The following is a 20373-nucleotide window of genomic DNA, read 5'->3' on the forward strand; positions in this document are numbered from 1 at the left end:
GTTGATGCATTTTAATTAAGTCAAGAGTCAAGTTCTCTACAGCCGGACATTAACAAATTCCCATCTGCCACATAACCGCGGGCACGGCTCTCGAAAGTTTATACCCTGCAGGGGTGTCCCAACTTAGCCCATCACAAGCTCTCATGGTCAACGAAGGATATTCCTTCTCCCGGGAAGACCCGATCAGTCTCGGAATCCCGGTTACAAGACTTTTCGACAATGGTAAAACAAGACCAGCAAAGCCGCCCGATGTGCCGACAAATCCCGATAGGAGTCGCACGTATCTCGTTCTCAGGGCACACCGGATAGGTCAAGCTACGAGTAAAACCAGGCCTCGAGTTGCCCCGAGGTGGCCCCACAGGCTGCCCGTTTCGGACCAACACTCAGAGGAGCACTGGCCCGGGGAGGTTTGAAATAAAGATGGCCCTTGAGTCTGCAGAACCCAAGGGAAAAAGGCTTAGGTGGCAAATGTTAAAACCAAGGTTGGGCCTTGCTGGAGGAGTTTTATTCAAAGTGAACTGTCAAGGGGGTCCCATAAATCCCCAACCGCGTAAGGAACGCAAAATCAAGGAACATAACACCGGCATGACGGAAAACTAGGGCGGCAAGAGTGGAACAAAACACCAGGCATAAGGCCAAGCCTTCCACCCTTTACCAAGTATATAGATGCATTAATTTAAATAAGTGTGATATCCCAACATATCCATGTTCCAATATGGAACCAGCTTCAACTTCACCTGCAACTAGCAACGCTATAAGAGGGGCTGAGCAAAAGCGGTAACATAGCCAAACAACGGTTTGCTAGGAAGGATGGTTAGAGGCTTGACATGGCAATATGGGAGGCATGATATAGCAAGTGGTAGGTAGCGCGGCATAGCAAAAGAGCGAACAAATAGCAAGCAAAGATAGAAGTGATTTCGAGGGTATGTTCATCTTGCATGAAATCCCGCAAGGAAGAAGAACGAGTCCATGAGGTAGACGAACCAACGTAGTCGAACGGATCCTCACAATCTCAACGTAACCGGAACTATCAAGAAGAAGCAACACCGGAAAGAAGCAAACAACATGGTAAACAACCATCACATAAACATGGCATGATGCACAATCAAGTATGATGCATGTCCGGTTTAATGAGGCATGGCATGGCATGGCAAGGTGCACAAACAACACTACAAATTAGGTGGAGCTCAATATGCAACGAGATGCATATTGACGAAACGCCACATTCAAGTTATTTAGTTCGCTCTTTTTTATGCTACTCATCAATATTAAATGTTGGTTAACATGGCAAGAGGTGAAACATAAATAAACTAACTATTTAGGCAAGTTTAAATGAGGCCGGAACAACAAACAACAATTCCGGAAAATCATCATGTCCATATTTTAGATTTGGTACTGTTCTGCCATAAACGCAATTTTAATGTTGTTAAACAGCAAAGTAAAGTGCACCAAGTTAAACTAGGCATTTTTCTACCCCATTTACATGTAAAGTTTATTTAAAATGGAGCTACGGTTATTTAGTTATGAAATAAATCATTTTAACATGGCATTTAGCAAATTAAATGCAAGCAGCATTTTAAACATTTTAAACAAGGATGCAAGCAGCATATTATGAAACTAGATGAGATTCTAAGCATTTTACATATATAATTCATTTTAATCCGATGCACGGTTGTGGAGTTATTAAATGCATGATCATGAGGGTTTTTCTGCAAAACAGTAAATCACTGGATAATGCTAATTTCGCAGAACTGGAAAAAAACATATCAGACCGAAACTGGAAGGCTGGGGGAGCTGCTCATATCGGGCCCTTGAGGCCTTTGGCCCGCGGAGGCTGGCAGGCTTGGCGCGGGAGCTGGGCCGCAGGAGCTGGCGAAGGAAAAGCGCTGCTGGTCCTCGGCTCCATCGTGGCCCACGCGCGGGACGACGGAGTCAACGGGCACGGGCGAGCGTTCTCCTGCTCGATTCTGAAGAACAGGAACAACAGCAGGTGCTAGCGATGCGGAAGACGACAGAAGGAGGCGTTCGAAGCAGAGGAGGCAGGGCGAGGGCACACGGGAACGAAGGTGCGGATCCGGGGCAGTAACAGAGGACAGCGAGAGAGAGGGTCATGTGAGAGAGCGCAACCTTCAGCAAAGAAGAGAAAGGGGAAGGGAGCAGGTGCGGCGAGGACGACCTGCTGGTGCTGCTCACCGGCGGACGACGGCGAGGGCGGAGCAAGGCGATGGCGTGGGCGATGAGGTGGAGGTCGGGGACGCTCCGTGGCGATGGCGGCGAGTTTTTCCAAGGTACGCGGTCAACGCGGCTGGGACGAGCGGGCGCTTGCTGGATGCATCGTTCTCCTCGCGCAGCAGAAGAAGGGGAGGATAGCCGGGTCCTGGACGGCGACGCGGTGACTAGACGGCGAGGCGCGAGAGGTGCCGGAGGCAGGCGGATCCGACGAGGGGTAGCACCGTCTTGAGCTCCTGGTGGCCGACGGCTTGGTGTTACATGTCCATGGCGGGGAGAGGGACATGGACATGAGAGAGAGGGGGATCGAGAGCAGGTAACAGAGGAGGCAGGGAAAAAGGGCGGTGCTGGGAACCTGCTGGTCACCGGAGCTTGCTGGGGGTGGCGGAACAGCGGCGAGGCCGAGCAGAGGAGGCGCACGGGAATGGAGCTGCAGGCGCTCGATGCGGCTGGTGTTCAAACGCAAAGTAGAGAGAGGGCGGAGCGCTGCTCCTCTTCCATGGTGCTCGGCTCGGGGACGAGGCATTGGAGGCTGTGGATTGGGCGGTGGCGGAAACCAAGGGAGGTAGGTGGGTGGATCGGGAGGGATCTGGGAAGATCCCAAGGAAGAAGAGGGGTGGATTGGCTGGCGGCGGCGGGGATTGGACAAGGGAGGATCCCTAGAAATTAGGTTTTGGTCTGATTTGGATAGAGGTGGTCTATTTATAGGGACAAAAGGAGTAGGTTTGGACCCTCCGACGGAATTTGGACGGTTGAGAATAAATAAGTTAGGAAGTCCAAATAAGAAACCGGAGATATAGGGGATGTTTGGGGATGATCCGGACCCAAAGGTAACGATAGTCCGGTTCAGGTTCGGGGAAGTTTCGGACACACACGCGAGGGGTTTGCGGGATGTGCAGAGAGGTTAGGAAGCCAGGCAAGAGGGAAACAAAATATGGTTGGTCACGGAACGTCAACGAAGGCAAAGGGAACGCGGCAACTACGAGCAACTACAAGTTTTAAGAAAACATGCGGATGCAATGCGGATGATGCAATGATGAATGCAACAAATAAATAAATCACACGGCGACAACGAAAAACATGGGAGGCGTCAGGAGCATCGGTCTCGGGGCGTTACACGAGTGCCATGATTTCAGATCTGAACCTATTATGTTTTCATGAATATATGTGAGTTCTTGATCCTATCTTGCAAGTCTATAGTCACCTACTATGTGTTATGATCCGGCAACCCCGAAGTGACAATAATCGGGACCACTCCCGGTGATGACCATAGTTTGAGGAGTTCATGTACTCACTGTGTGTTAATGCTTTGGTCCGGTACTCTATTAAAAGGAGGCCTTAATATCCCTTAGTTTCCTCTAGGACCCCGCTGCCACGGGAGGGTAGGACAAAAGATGTCATGCAAGTTCTTTTCCATAAGCACGTATGACTATATTCGGAATACATGCCTACATTACATTGATGAATTGGAGCTTCTGTGTCACCCTATGTTATAACTGTTGCATGAATAATCGCATCCGGCATAATTCTCCATCATCGATCCAATGCCTACGAGCTTTTCACATATTGTTCTTCGCTTATTTACTTTTCCGCTGCTACTGTTACAATCACTACAAAAGCCCAAAAATATTACTTTTGCTACTGTTACTGCTATTATCATAGTACTTTGCTACTAAATACTTTGCTGCAGATATTAAGTTATCCAGGTGTGGTTGAATTGACAACTCAACTGCTAATACTTGAGAATATTCTTTGGCTCCCCTTGTGTCGAATCAATAAATTTGGGTTGAATACTCTACCCTCGAAAGCTGTTGCGATCCCCTATACTTGTGGGTTATCAGGGGGGAAAGTCTCCCCCGAAACAACATCATTGTAGGTGATCGAACGAGCCATCGAACCTTCTGTCGACATCATAGAGGAACTCTCAATGAAAGCACCAATGTCGGTGTCAAAACCGGCCGATCTCGGGTAGGGGGTCCCGAACTATGCGTCTGAGGATCGAAGGTAACAGGAGGTAGGGGACACGATGTTTACCCAGGTTGGGCCCTCTTAATGGAGGTAATACCCTACTTCCTGCTTGATTGACTATGATGAATATAGGGGTTACAAGAGTTGATCTACCTCGAGATCGTAATGGCTAAACCCTAGATGTCTAGCATGTATGATTATTCTTGCCTCTACGGACTAAACTCTCCGGTTTATATAGACACCGGAGGGACCTAGGGTCGTATAGAGTCAGTTTACAGAGAAAGAAATCTTCATATCCGAACGCCAATCTTGCCATCCACGCAAAGGAGAGTCCCATCCGGACACGGGGGAAGGCCTTCTATCTTGTATCTTCATAGCCCATCAGTCTGACCCATGTCACATAGCCCGGACGCCCGGGGACCCCCTAATCTAGGACTCCCTCGGTCAACGCTGGGACGCGCTGCTCGGGGCTGGGTGCCCGACCGAACAAAGGAGGCGGCGCGCAGATCTTGGAAGGTGCAGCCAAGGAACTCCGGCGGCAACAAGGTGAAGCTTGGGGAGGTGCAGACGTACAAGGGCGCCCGGATCCGAGGAGGTAGGTGGCGGCTTGGCATTCGATGTGGAGCAAGAAAGCGATAGACGAACAGGGGCGTGGCGACGGGACTTCGCATCGGCTGTAGGGTCGAGATGACCACGCGAGGCGACGTCAACGGCGTGCACAGGACTTGGCGTCCTCGTCTTCTCGCAGAACAGCAAGGCAGCAGCAACGAGGACACGAACCCTCTGTAAAATGGCTCCCCTCTCTCCCTCCCCCGCTCCTCGCTCCCCTCTCCCTACCCCCGCCGTCTCCTCGCCTGTCACGCCCAATATGCGACTATCCTAAAGGAACTCGAAGGTCCCACCAAGGATAGAACCGCATATTGAAACACTTTTGCAAGGTGGATACCATTACATCGTACCATTACATAATAGTTGGGGATACATACAAAGGCATACAAATGCCGCAAAAATACATCAACATCATACAAGGGAACAACATCTGTCTATGGATGAAACACAAACAGAAACTCAAACGACATCCACCCTGCTAGCCCAGGCTGCCGACCAGGAACCTATCCCAAGATCGATGAAGAAGTAGAAGAAGAACTCCAAAACAAGGAAACATTGCACTCGCGTCAGATCATCACATTACCTGCACCTGCAACTGTTGTTGTAGTTATCCATGAGCCACGAGGACTCAGCAATCCCATTACCATGGGTGTCAAGACTAGCAAAGCTTAAAGGGTATGGAAGGGGTAAAGTGGTGAGGTTGCAGCAAGTGACTAAGCAAGTATGGTGGCTAACTTACGAATACAAGAATAACATGAGAAACTACGCAAACGGTCGCGAACTAATAATGATCAATAAGTGATCCTGAACTACTTACGTTCAAACATAACCCAACCGTGTTCTCCTCTCGAACTTCCCCGAAAAGAGACAGTCATGGTTACGCACGCGGTTGGTGTATTTTACTTGAGTTTACTTCAAGTTCACTACAACCGGATATTACCAAATTCCCATCTGCCACATAACCGCGGGCGCGAATTTTGAAAGTTTAAACCCTGTAGGGGTGTCCCAACTTAGCCCATGACAAGCTCACGATCCGCGAGACAATCTCCATCGCGGGATCCTCCGATCAGACTCGGAATCCCAGTGCACAAGACATTTCGACAATGGTAAAACATTACCAGCAAGACCTCCCGATGTGCCGACAAATCCCGATAGGAGCCGCACGTTTCTCGTTCTCAGGGCACACCAGATGGGCAAGATGTCGGGTTGGCAGAGACCTTGGTTGCCCAGGGGGCGCCGGGCATCGCCCGGTTTGGACCAACACTCGGAGGAGCACTGGCCCGGAGGGGGGTTGATTAAAAAATCCTCGGGGTATGGAAAGTCCCTATGCAACTTTTAGTAGTTATTAGGCAAATGGTAAAACCAATGTTGGGCCTTGCTGAAAGAGTTTTATTCAAAGCAAACTGTCAAGAGGGCCCCATACCCCTCACCATGTTAGGGACGCAAAATCAAGGAACATAACACCGGTATGATGGAAACTAGGGCGGCAAGAGAGGAACAAAAAACCAGGCATAAGGCCGAACCTTCCACCCTTTACCAAGTATATAGATGCATTGATTAAATAAGAGATATTGTGATATCCCAAGACATCCATGTCCCAACATGGAATAACCTGCAACTGCGTCTGCATCTAGCAACGCTATAAGAGGGGCTGAGCAAAGCGGTAACATAGCCAAACAATGATTTGCTAGGAAGGGTAAAAAGGTTAAAGGATATCATGGCAATTTGGGAGGGTTGATAAACAAGTGGTAGGTAGCGCGACATAGCGATAACATCGAGACAACTAGCATAGCAAAGATAATAGTGAGATCCAAGGTGACGGTCATCTTGCCTGGAATCGCGCTAGGAAGAAGAACGTGTCCATGGTAAAGATGATCCCACGTAGTCGAACGAATCATCACAGTCGCAACGAAACGGGGACTATCGAGAAGGAGCACAACCGGAAAGAAGCAAACAACATGGTAAACACACAACACATAAACATGGCATGATGCACATTCAAGTATGATGCATGCCCGGTTTAATGATTCATGGCATGGCAAAGTGCAACAAACAATACTACAAGTTAAGTGGAGCTCAATATGCAACGAGTTGCATATTGAAGAAACACCAGATTCGAGTTCTTTAGTTCACTGTCGTTTAGGTACACAACAATATTAAATGTTGTTAAACATGGCAAGTGGTGAAGCATAATAAAACTACCTATCTAGACAAGTTTAAATGAGGCCGAAACAACAAACAACAATTCGGGAAAATCCCCGTATGCATATTTCGAATTTGCTACTGTTCTGCCCTAAACCATATTTTAATGTTGTTAAATAGTAAAACAAGGTGCACCAAGTTAATCTAGACATTTTTCCTCCCCATTTACATATAAAGTTTATTAAAAATGGAGCTACGGTTATTTAGTTATGAAATAAACCATTTTAACATGTCATTATGCAAAACAAATGCAAACAGCAATTTAAACATGTTTAACATGGATGAAAGTAGCATATTATGAAAGCGCATGAAAAACTGAGCAAGTTACATATATACATTATCTACATATGATGCCTGGTTAATTAGTTAGCATATGCATGAACACTAGGGGTTTTTCTGTAAAATAGCAGTCTCTGGATAATTAGGAAAATCATCCAGAACTGGGAAAAAACGTCTCGGGACGGGTCTGTTCTCACCATGGTCCTTGCCCAGAACTGTGGAGAGGTAGCAGGAGGGGGGCGTTGGGCTGGCGCGGTTGTGGATGAGGCCCAAGCGGGCCAGATCGATCCGGATTGGGTCGATCCAGGCGAGCAGGAAGCTGCGGGCGCTCGCTGTCTTCGACAGAACAGAGCAGCACGGCAGCAGGAGGGGTAGCGCGCATGGCGCTGGCAGTGGAGGCCGGCGGAGGAGCTGGGCCACGGCGCGGGACGGGGCCAGGAGGGCGCTGGAGGCGGGCGAGCGTTCGAGGCAGAGGGAGTTGGCGGCGACGCGAGTGAACTGCAGCTGCGACGAGAGCTCCTGCTGAATAAAAGAGAGAGGGTTCAGAGAGAGAGAGAGAGAGAGAGAGAGAGAGAGAGAGAGGGAGGTTGAGAGCCGGGCAAGAAGTACTGCAGGAGGAGGAAGGAGAAGAAAGGGATGGCATGGGGAACCTCGGGAGGTTGGCGCTTGGTGGTCCGACGAGGTCCTGCGCGGGCGCTCGAGGCAGCAGGGGGTCGGGACGGCCATGGCAGCTCAGTTCCCTATTGAGATAGAGAGAGAGCACTGAGAGAGAGAGAGATGAATACAGAGGGAGGTGGTAGAACGAGGGAAGGAGGCAGGGCATGGCGCCGGACCTGGGGCTTCGGCCGTCGATGGTGGCGGGGCTCGCCGGCGACGAGGCGAGGAAGAGGAGGATTGTCAGCGCGTGGACGCCCCGGATTGAGCGGTAGGAGTTCGGGTGCGAGCGCCAAACAGACTCAGCGGCGCGGGGTTGAGTGCTCGGTCGCTCGCTGCGATGTGCACAGGATGTCGACGAGGCAAGGGCTGAGCGGTGGTCGGGGCCGTCCATGGCGCGGAGGCGGAGCAGCTTGGGGGTGGTGTAGAGCTTCTGCTGGAAGACGAACGGGATGGCGGCGACCGACGCTGGTTCACGAGCAGCAGAGAGATATGGTTAGAGGAGGAGAACCAGAGAAAGGGAAGAAGGGGGCACGAGGATACGGCAACCTGCTGGTGGTGCCTGACGGCGAAGGGAGCTCCGGTGGTGCTGCTGCTTGTGGCGGCGCGCGGGAAGCACGGGAGGAGGGCGATGGGGGTTGGTGTGGAGTGGATCGAGGAGCTACTCTGGTTGGGCGGCCGAGCAAATCGGGGAGGAGCAGTGGAGAGCGCTGGTTGGTAGGTTTGGATCGGGAGGGATCCCCAGGGGGGCGGCGGCTAGAGATCTCTAGAAATTAGGGGTTTGGTCCGTTTTGGTAAGTGGTGGTCTTATATATAGCAAGTGGATTTTTGATAAGAGCATTTGGTCCTTCCAATTTTAATCGGACGGTCCCGGATAAATAGGCTAGGGTGTCCAAACAAAGAACTAAAGATATATTTTATAGATGTTTGGGGATGATCCGGACCCATCGGTTATGACCGTGCAGGTCAGGAGAGGGAGAGGTTTTCGGACATTGTGCGAGGGGGTCTGAGAGAAGTTGACAAAGACAAAGAGGTCTGACAAAAGGTCAAGGAGACAAAGAGAGAAGCAGCAACCACGAACGACTAAGAGTTTTATGAAAACATGCAGATGCAATGCGCTTCATGACATGATGAATGCAACAAACAAAATAAAACACAAGGCGACCACGAAATACATGGAAGGCGTCTGGAGCGTCGGTTTTGGGGCGTCACATCGCCCCCTCCTGGGCATGCCCCGCCATCGCCCTCCCTTCCGGCCCCGCCCTTCGCGCCCGGCCCCTCTCCCGCTTCACCATCGTCGCTGTCGTGGCTCTCGATTTCCCCTCCGCAGCCACTTGGATCTCGTATGTGGGCTCTGGACGTCGTTGAGGATGTTTCCTCGGATGAGGAGGATGCGTCTTCGCCCGTGTCCCCCTTGCCGGCATCGGCACCCAATGGTGTGCCCCGCCCCCGCAAGTTTGCGCCTGGGGGCCGGGGTCGGCCGGTGGTGTCACCGGAGGCGGGCGCTGGCTGGATCAGTGTCTCTCACTGCCGTCGAATGTCTAGTAAGTACCCCCTCCCCTCGTCTGGCTCTGGGATTCTGGGTGTGACTACAGGCGTGGGCAGATCCCCCCTCTCTCTAGTCCCTTGTTGTCGTCGCCGTCTGAGGGAGTCCTGGACTAAGGGGTCCTCGGGCGTCCGGCCTGTTAGTCATGGGCCAGACTGATGGGCTGGGAATATACGAAGACCGAAGATTGCACCCGTGTCCGGATGGGACTCTCCTTGGCGTGGAAGGCAAGCTTGGCGACCAAATATGTAGATTCCTTTCTTTGTAACCGACCTTTTGTAACCCTAGATCCTCCCGGTATCTATATAAACCAGAGGACTTAGTTCGAAGGATAGATACATTACCATAGTCATACAGGCTAGGCCTCTAGTGTTTTAGCCATTACGATCTCATGGTAGATCAACTCTTGTAATACTCATATTCATCAAGATCAATCAAGCAGGAAGTAGGGTATTACCTCCATAGAGAGGGCCCGAACCTGGGTGAACTTCGTGTCCCCTGTCTCCTGTTACCATCGACCTTAGGCGCACAGTTTGAGACCCCCTACCCGAGATCTGCCGGTTTTGACACCGACATTGGTGCTTTCATTGAGAGTTCCACTGTGCCGTCCCCAAAAGGTTTGATGGCCCCTTCAATCGTCAACGACAATGCTGTCCAAGGAGAAACCTTCCTCCCCGGACAGATCTTCGTGTTCGGCGGCTTCTCACTGCGGGCCAACTCGCTTGGCCATCTGGAGAAGATTGACAGCTACGCCCCTGGCCATCAGGTCAGATTCGGAAGCTTGAACAACGTCACGGACATCCGTGGAGACTTGATCTTCAACGGATTTGAGACCGCGGCGACCGGCCCTTGTCACCCCAATGAACATGACTTAAATCTGTCATCGGACCGCATCCAGGAGATGGCTTCCGTAACTGCTCTCGCTTTAGATCTGGAGCAGACCGCACCCTCCGAGGACGGGAGGCTCAACCCCGCCACGGAGGTCGCAGATTCCGCGACGTTGGAGCCGTGCATAGTCTTAACATCACACGATATCTGTGTCACCGAAATTCCAGACTCGTCTCCGGCTATAAGTTCCCAACCATGTGAGTCCGTAGACGCTGAACTTGATCGATTACCGATCTTCCAATTCAGCGCCGCAGACATCTTCCAGCATTCGCCCTTGGGCGATGTGCTAAATTCATTAAGAAATCTGTCCTTGACGGGGGACTCACAGCCGAATTATGTCTGGTTTGAACTGGGGGCTGATGATAGGGGAGTATTCCGCTTCCCACCCGCCACCCACTTCATAGCCACTGTCGAGGACTTAACCGACGTGCTTGATTACGGCTCCGAAGACATCGATGGTATGGACGACGATGCCGATGAGGAGCAGGGCCAAAACCCGCCGCCTACCGGACGCTGGGCAGCCACTTCTTCATATGACGTATACATGGTGGATACACCTAAAGAAACTAACAATGATGAGAAAGAGGATCCAGTTGAGGACAAACCTCCTGAGACACAGCCCAGACACCGGCATCAGCGGCGCCGCTCTAAGTCACATCATGCAAAAGACAACAACACCGGCACCAGAGAAAACAATACTTTGGACGATGTCGAAGACAATGAAGACCCCGTCGGGGCAATCTCCGAACAGGATGAACGGGAAGACAGGCACGTTAGCCCTGATGAACAGGCCATACACGAAGACTCGGAGGACAGTAATTATCTTCCGCTCTCCGAGGAAGAGGAGAGCCTCGGCACCGAGGATTTCATCGTGCCTGAGGAACCTCTCGAGCAGGAGCGCTTTAAACGCCGGCTAATAGCCACCGCAAGGAGCCTGAAAAAGAAGCAGCTGCAGCTTCAAGCTGACCAAGATCTGCTCAATGATAGATGGACTGAAGTCCTGGCCGCCGAGGAATACGGCCTTAGTGGCCTAGCCAAAAATTACCCGAATCGCAAATTGCTACCTTAGTTCGATGGCGAGGCGCTGGAGCCCGTACCATCATCTCACAACGCGGCCAACCGACCGCCACACGGTCGGGATAAAGCGTTAACTCAAGCCGAACACCAGATCGCCCCACCTCGCCGTAAGGGCAGGAATAAAACAGCTCGGGGTTATACATATGACCTTCGGCAGGGCCTGGATAGTAGAGCCGGACCTACAAAATCAATCTACGGATCGCGAGGACGTGCCTCGACACGCGACGATGGTACCTGTTCGGACGTGACAAACCTAGCCACGCCCGGGCCGAAAACCACAAACGGACTCCATCGGAGGTACGTCGCAGTGTGGCCCAATATAGAGGCGCCGCACACCCTCTTTGCTTCAGAGACGAAGTAATGGAGCACGAGTTCCCAGACGGGTTTCAGCCCATGAATATCGAATCATACGATGGAACTACTAATCCTGCGGTATGGATAGAGGACTTCCTCCTCCATATCCACATGGCCCGCGGCGACGACCTCCATGCCATCAAATACCTGCCATTAAAACTCAAAGGACCAGCTCGATACTGGTTAAACAGTCTGCCGGAAAACTCTATTGGCAGCTGGGAAGACTTGGAAGACGCCTTCCGCGACAACTTCCAAGGAACATATGTCCGGCCACCTGATGCCGATGACTTAAGCCACATTGTCCAGCAGCCCGGAGAGTCAGCCAAGAAGATCTGGACTAGGTTCTTAGTTAAAAAGAACCAGATTGTCGACTATCCGGACGTGGAAGCTCTAGCGGCCTTCAAACACAGCGTCCGGGACGAGTGGCTTGCCCGCCACCTCGGTCAAGAAAAACCAAAATCCATGTCAGCCCTTACCGCTCTGATGACCCGCTTTTGTGCGGGAGAAGACAGCTGGCTTGCTCGTAGAAGCAACAACGCCAGCGATTCGGGCACTTTCGAAGTCCGAGACGGCAACGGCAAGCCACGACGCAGCAAACACAAACGTCGCAATGATAATGAAAGAACGCGCGACACAGCGGTCAACGCCGGATTCAGCGGTCCCAAACCCGGTCAACGGAAAAAGCCATTCAAGGCGAATAGAGACGGGCCATCCACTTTAGACAGGATATTGGATCAACCCTGCCAGATTCACGGCCACCCTGACAAACCAGCTAATCATACGAGCAGAAGCTGTTGGGTCTTCAAGCAGGCTGGCAAACTCAACGCCGAACACAAGGGGAGGAGGCCGCCCGGTGATAGCGACGACGAAGAGACTCACCAACCAAATACCGGGGGTCAGAAGCAATTTCCCCCCGAAGTAAAAACAGTGAACATGGTATACGCGACACAGAACTCTATAAGGGAGCAGGAAAAGCACTCCCTCCAGTCTGAAGATTATACAGCGGCAACTTCAGTACAAAACGGTCTTATTAAACCGCATACCTTGTTGGCCATTAAGCCACCGGTCTCCATTCAACAGGATCGACCAATTCCGGAGTTAAAATGGCAGTTCGGCTTCCGCCGCCCACCTCATATACCCGCGAACTTCATATCACGCATACATAACTACGCACTTAAGATACCATGGGCATCGGCAGAAGCACAATGCGGACAAGCCTGCAAGCATTTCTGTAACATTTTATCTCTAAATTACTTTTTCTGTCTTCATCATCTCTTAACGACAGGTGACGCAAAGGACAAATATCTAACTGACTCTATCGGAGTTCGGATCCGTACACTCACCTAGGGGGCTACTTCCGTCCAGGAATCCCGTCGCCGAGGACAGGCGGCGCAGACGTGCGACAGGAGGTCCAAAATAACTTTTTGTAGACCGCACTCTTTATTTCAAGCCTGTAATATGCCTTTTTCCTCCGCCTTCGACCCCGGGCATGTCAAATAGCCGGGGTTGTGGTCTTTTTATCTATAAAGTAACCATTGGCATATCACTCAGGTCCCAATAAACATAAACCGTATTCATCATTCGTTTCTTTTTCAAAAATGAATTTGGCTCCTATGGTTGTTTCACACACATACCTCGGCACAACCTGCCAGGGGCTCGGTATGGGAACAAATGAGTTGCCGACAAAGTCCGACCAGCTTTATAGCGTACTTCGGCGTCGCGAGTTTGGCCTTATATGCATCAGCTCCGAATCATGTCTTGGGTCAATGGTTGGGTTGCCCGGCTCCTGTGCTTGCTACCTTACGTTCTGCTATATTGGCTAGGGTAGTAAAGGGAGAACTACTGCAATTGTGCTTCCGGTTCATCTGGTCAAACACCTCAGTAGAGAAAGCCGAAAACCGACTGTCATGATGCTGCGAGAGCTGGTCAACCACTCGATGACTTATCGGAATCTTTCGCGATTCCCTCCGTATTATACGAAGGACCTTTTTCTTCAGGTCATATATGTAACTCCCCATATTGGAATAAGCCATACACATACCAAGGGCTATATCGTAGTCCCCCCTATAAAACTCCTATGGCTAAGTGAAAGTGTTAACGCCCTATAGTCCAATTGCCTCGTTCACAGCATTGACACCTCCTTCACGGACCAAGACGTTGGGTCAAGAGTGCTCAGATGCTTTTCCGAACACCCCCGTATTTCCTACGAGGGGGCTAAAGCCGACGACTGGAAAACTTTCAGATCATATACAAACGGCCGCATAGGAGGAATAAAAGCCTTTTAGGCAAAACTAAAATATAGACTGATTATAAAAATTGTCTTTTACAATTCGGATACACTTCACTCGAATATCATGTCTTTCGGACATTGACCCTTTATCAAACGGGCAGCCTCTAAGATCTCCTCAAAATAATGCTCTGGTGCGTGATGGTCCTTGACCTTGGGTGGACCCTTCGCCGCAACATCGATGGCCTTCATCTTCCCCCAATATGTCTTGACAGGGGCAAAGGCCATCCGTGCACCTTCAATGCACGCCGACCGCTTAACGCCGTCGATACATGGCATCGCATCAGCAAGCCGCTGCACCAAGCCGAAATAGCTATTTGGAATAGGCTCAGTCAGCGACAGCTAGATTATGACGTTCTTCATGGCAACGCCGGATATCCTATGAAGCTCGGGCCATTGGACATCTGTTCATTCAGCAGCAGAGGGCATTTTGATGCACCAAACTGTGACTAGAAAAGCTTCTCCGTTGCATATCCCTCTTGCGCTTGGTAAAACTGCGCCGCATCAGAAGAGCTCTTCGGCAAGTCCAAAAACATGTCTGGAGAGCTCCACACTTGGTTAAGCTGAGCATAATTCGGATCGCCAAACTTAGTCTGTAATAAAAAGGGCTTACCAGCCGCAATCTCCCCAGCTTGCCGGATCTCCTCACGGGCCGCTCTAGATTCGGACCGCGCTTCTTTTGCCTCTCGCAAGGCCTTGTCAAGATCAGCCGTCTTGGCTTTATTCTCCTTCTCGAGGAATTCACAGCGGCCAACAGCATTTTTTAGTTCGAGCGCCATCGTGGATATTTTCTCCTCGTCTTGGAGCCGAGCAGCCTGTTCGGCCTTTAACTCGGCCGATGCCTTTTTGGCAGCCGCATTACTAAATCGGGCCTGCTCCTTGGCCCGGGCTAGCTCCGCCCGAAGAATCTCAACGGCGGCGGCACCATCTGCAGCCATGCATATACCAGTATGCAATTTTCAGCGTCACGCTTATATTATAAACACGTATGTGTAATGACTGCTCTGAATACATACCTTGCGACTCATCAAGATGCCTATTGATTAACGCAATATCATCCCCTACCACATCAAGTTTTCGCTGCAGCTCGGCAACTTCTGTAGTCCGGGCAGTCGATAGGGGCGACACAACCTGTGTTCCAATTAACCAGATTATTCCCTGAGCATATCTTTTTGATCCTCTGATTGCCTCCCATGGGAAGCCAACCCGAGTCTCAGGGGCTACTACCTATACACAGGTGCATGTTGCAAGTAAAATATAGTTGAAAATATTACATCACAAACCTTGAAGCCTCTTAGTAGGCTCATGAAGGCTTCATTCAATCCGCTCTTCGCGGATAGAATCCTCTCAACCACCGTACCCATCAAGGTACGCTGTTCCTCCGAGACAGATGCCTTTCGCAGCATATCCCTCAACATATCTGGCGCCACTGGGTCTCCGGAAGCCGCTGTGGGAGCACGACCATCCTTAGAAGGAACCTATTCACTCGTCTCCAGAATCACCGCTGGTTGAAAACTGGATAGTCTGGGGCCTTCATTGTTGGACCCCGAATCCCGGATGATTGGAGGCTCACCATCGGGTACTGCCTCCTTCGTCTCTTGAGCCGCTTGTCGATCAAGAAAAACCCTCCGAGACAACACTTCGGAGTCGTCCGCCTTATTGGGTGAGGAGGCCGGTGGAGGCATCTCGCTTTCCATCATCTATGGGAGAAGATGCCCTGAAGAAGAGGATCGCTCGGGAACACTCTGCGCCGAACTTTTAAGACACACGTGAACATTATGTGTCACTTCGATAACAGAAAAGGAACGAGACGTGATTAAAAGCACCCCGGATTTACTTACGGTTTGGTCGAAGGCCTGTCCTCACGACGGAGCTATTAAACGACGTCGCCTTCCAATCCCGAGCCGCCCGACGATAGCATGTTGCCCCTCTTGGGAGTCAGTTCCTCCCAACCTTCGGAGGCGGCCCTTTTCTTCCTGTATGGAGAAGGGATGCTCGCCTCTCCTTCGCCTTTGTCTTCGGGCGAAGAAATGTCGATTTCCCAGGACTCGGTGTCTAATTTACCTCCGGAGCGAAGGCCATCCCTGGTCTTCCCACTCTCAACCTCGCCCTCCTCCGCCGGCGCCTGATACGGTGCCGGTGCCAGCATCCTTGCTAGCATGGGGTCCGCTGAGTCTTCGGGAAGAGGGGCCGGACACCTAATCTATTGCGCTTTCTCTATCCAGCCTTGGAAAGAGATGGTTGGTTTAGTGTCTTACCATAGGATACCTGATTATGAGGTGTTCGGCGGACGGGTACTTACCGTGGTGTCCGGATGGTTATAGTCAAGGCCGATGTCTTCGGTAGTATCCGGCCCCTGCTTTCGTTTCCCGAAGAATAATTTCCACATCCCCTTGTGCGTGGTGCCGAAGAAGTGTTGAAGTGTCCGCGGCCCTTCGGGATTAAACTCCCACATGCGGAGGGGTCGCCTCTGGCACGACAAGGTCCGACGAACTAGCATTACTTGAATAACGTTGAAAAGATCAATGTCCCTCTCGAGGAGGCTCTTGATGCGGCTTTGAAGAGTCTGTACCTCGTCAATTGATCCCCAGTCCAACCCCTTATTAATCCATGATGCGAGCTGGATCGGAGGGCTGGGTCGAAACACAGGCGCAGCCGCCCACTTGGAGCCATGGGGCTCGGTGATGTAGAACCACTCCCGCTGCCATAAGTCAGAGGCCTCGGTGAAGGATCCTTTTAGCCAAAGAGCGCTATTAAGCTTGCTCACGGTAGCGCCACCACACTCCGCCTGCTTCCCCCCAATCGTCTGCAGCTTTACGTGGAAGGTCTTGAGCCACAAGTCGAAGTGTGGAGGCATTCGAAGGAAGGCCTCACACGTGACAATAAACGACGAGATAAGCATAACAGAGTTTGGGGCCAGATCATGAAAATCCAGCCCGTAGTAGAACATGAGCCTTCGAACAAAGGGAGTAAGGGCAAAGCCTAACCCTCGGAGGAAGTGGGAGATGAACACGACCCTCTCGCCGGATCTAGGGGTAGGGACAACCTGCCCTTGGCAGGGAGCCGATGGAGGATTTCTGCAGTCAGATATCTCGCCGCCCTAAGCTTCACGATGTCCTCCTCTGTAACAGAAGAAACCACCTACCGACCAGGAAGGCCGGATCCGGACATGACTAGGGCTTGTGGTGGTCGAAACTTGGGTTTTAGAACTCGAGATAGCAAGGGCTGAGGAAGAAGCAAACGTGGAAGAGAAAAAGACGGGTGTGCACCCCTTTATAATGGCCGTGAGTATCTAAACGCCTACTCCTGGGCCTTAAAACTTGCCTGTTTCCAAGGAGTTGTACCACAGAGACGGTTCGGTTACCCACGTCTGTGTTGATGAGAGTCCCTTAATAAGGGGGACACGATCTCGACTTGGATAAGACGTGCCAATAACGCCGTGCCTCGAAACATGGAGCGGCAGACGAAAAACGGTTCGAAATTATGACCGGGCAGACGTGATATCATGTTACAAAAAGTTCTCAGCGGATTGGACTCGTGGAATATTATATTCTCTCTCCGGTTATGTGTGATGTGTATGTTACAGGTCCGGACACGTTTAATATGTCCGAAGACTATCTTGGAGTTCGGAGGGAGGAACCCGCCTTGCAATGCCGAAGACAGATCTACGTGCCGGATACCTTCACTACAAAAAAAATACACTTCCGTGACGATACGTGTTTGTCACAGTAGGTCGCGTTTTTTGTCATGCATGTACATCCATGACAAATTTATGACAGAATCAAGATAGTCATACCTGTGCTGTCGTAGAAGTGTTCCATGACATTACCAAAATTATCATCACAGAAGTGTCCACTTCCATGACGATAAATCGCGCGTCACAGAAGTGCTGTCGTCAAGGGTGACCAACACGTGGCATCCACCGTAACGGAACGCCGTTAAGCTATCGGGTCGGGTTTTGGATCCGATAACCCGTTAACAGTCCCGACCAGTGGGGATTTTCCACGTGTAAAATCATCATTGGCTGAAGGAGACACGTGTCAGGTCCGCGTTCGCACAGGTGTCACTCATCCAATGGGCGAGACACGCCTATGATATGTTGACACGTGGACCGGCCCATCAAGTTTAAATGGGCCGGCCCAATTGAAGGCCCACAAAATTTTGCGGACCATAATGGGCCGGCCCAGCTAAAGGCCCACGAGATTTTGCGGACCATAATGGGCTGGCCCAGCTAAAGGCCCACAAGATTTTGCGGGCCATAATGGGCCGGCCCAGGTAAAGGCCCATAAGATTTTTGTGTGCCATAATGGGTCGGCCCAAGTAAAGGCCCACAAGATTCTTGCGGATCATAATGGGCCGGCCCAGCTAAAGGCCCCCGAGATTTCGCCGACATTAATGGGCCGGCCCAGCTGTAGGCCCACAAGATTTTGAGGACCCTAGTAGGCCCGCCCATTAACTGGCTGCCATGTTTTGGGCCAAATGCCGGCCCATATTTGATCCGATCCATTAATGGCCTGCCACGCTCCGGGCCTAATAGTGGCCCATATGAGATCCGACCCGTTAAAAGCCTACCACGTTGTGGGCCAAATTACGGCCCAGATCAGGTCCGACCCTTTAAGAGGCTTTGGGCTCAATTATGGCCCATATCAGATTCGGCCCGTCAACTGGACACTATGCTTTTGGGCCCACTTATTAAAGGCCCACTTAGTAATTCGGCCTGATATTAGTTTTGGCCTGTTAAGGGCCCATTTAACATTTCGGCCCTATATTAATTTCGGCCTGTTAAAAGCCCGTCATATAGTTGGGCCTAACTACGGCCCGGTTTGCATCCGGCCTGCTCGCAGCCGATATCTGATTGGGCCAAACAAGGACCGAGACAATTTTGGCCTGTTAAAAGCCCGTGATTTGATTCGCACAATCATGGCCCGGGGTTCATTTCGGGCTGCTGCCGGCTCGTGAGCTGTTCGGCACGTTTCAGGCCCAACCTACATCGTGATTGCATGACGGCCCGATTATGTACCATAATTTTACGGTTTGGCCGGTTTACTGCGAAGACAGGATATATATACAGTAAAATAACTACAGCATCGTGAATAAGAAAAAACCTAGACTATACAATAAAGAAATTACGGCATATTACATCCACTAGGCATCAAAGTTCGCCAGTATGATAATAAAGCACAAGCAGACAGCAGATTACATACACTGGGCATCAAAGATCGCCACCAGTGCAAATAAACACGCCGAGAAAATAATATACAAAACCGGCAGCACTTGAATAGAGTTCAAGAAAGGTTAGCCCTGCTGGGGAGCTGCAGCGCAAGCAGCTGAGCAAGATGATGAGACTGCGCTTGCTCAACACTTATATCTTCCTCACTCTGAAAGATAAACAAGCAGACAGATGACAGGTTTTGCACATAAAAGTATCAGTACTGACAATTCATCACATTTCTTACTGACGAATAAAGTGACACAGTTTAAAATTGCATTAACACAATATGGCATTGTTCAGGTCAAGACATGGCAGGAAATGACATTGTGAAGGAGTTGGCAGCTTCACGACACCACTGGATTACAGATCAAGAACTCATAAGTATCAATGGCTAGTGTGCTGTCAATTTATACCATTTCAGATTGGCAAATAAAGAGACGGTTTAAATAATAGTAGAATGATATGACATTGTTCATAGTTAAGACATTGCAGAATATGACACTGTGCTGTAGTGGGTAGGTTCACCACACCACTGGATTACGGATGAAGAACAGAAGCATACATGTAGTGCAAAAGAAGATCACTTGCTCTGTATAGTTTAATTTACATGGTATGAAGAAGGAACTTGGTTGTACAACTGAAAACTTAAATTCAGAAAGCACAAACTTTTGTTTATGAACTACATAATAAACTTTAAACAAGCAATTTGATGCAAACACCAAAAATAAACAGCTGTTGCAGTCATGCCTAACCAAATATAAACAACAAAGTTTGAAGGCTTGAGATGGACAAACTTACATTATTGGTGAAGACAGGCTCTATAAAGACCTTGTCCATGCTGATGGGGGGCAATTCAAGAAGTTTACCACAGAATCTTCTTCAAAAGCATTGCCTTTATTCTACATTTTGTTAAGAGTAAATATAGATGTGATAATATACGAAAAAATGGAGAATATTTAAGATAAAATGAAGAGTGATGCTACATAACCAAGTAGCTATAAATGTAAGTGCAGCGATACAGGCAAAAGGTACAGCCAAGAGCAATGCACAACTAAACTTCTTCAGTAC

General features: G+C 50.3%; 1 long non-coding RNA gene across 2 annotated transcripts; it reads right to left on the minus strand.

Moving 5' to 3' along the window:
* Nucleotides 1–5126: 5126 nt before the first annotated feature.
* LOC109755510 (uncharacterized) lies at nt 5127–8711 on the minus strand. Of its 2 annotated transcripts, none has more exons than XR_002231003.4 (6): nt 8491–8711; nt 8121–8409; nt 7938–8027; nt 7485–7806; nt 6638–6726; nt 5127–5401 (listed from the first exon to the last, which is right to left on the minus strand). It is a non-coding gene; the product is annotated as an uncharacterized lncRNA (long non-coding RNA). The 2 variants fall into 2 exon arrangements; XR_012202332.1 differs by having other exon boundaries at nt 7485–7809.
* Between the last annotated feature and the right edge of the window lie 11662 nt (nt 8712–20373).

Source organism: Aegilops tauschii, chromosome 2 (assembly GCF_002575655.3).
Source record: "Aegilops tauschii subsp. strangulata cultivar AL8/78 chromosome 2, Aet v6.0, whole genome shotgun sequence".
NCBI lineage: Eukaryota > Viridiplantae > Streptophyta > Magnoliopsida > Poales > Poaceae > Aegilops > Aegilops tauschii.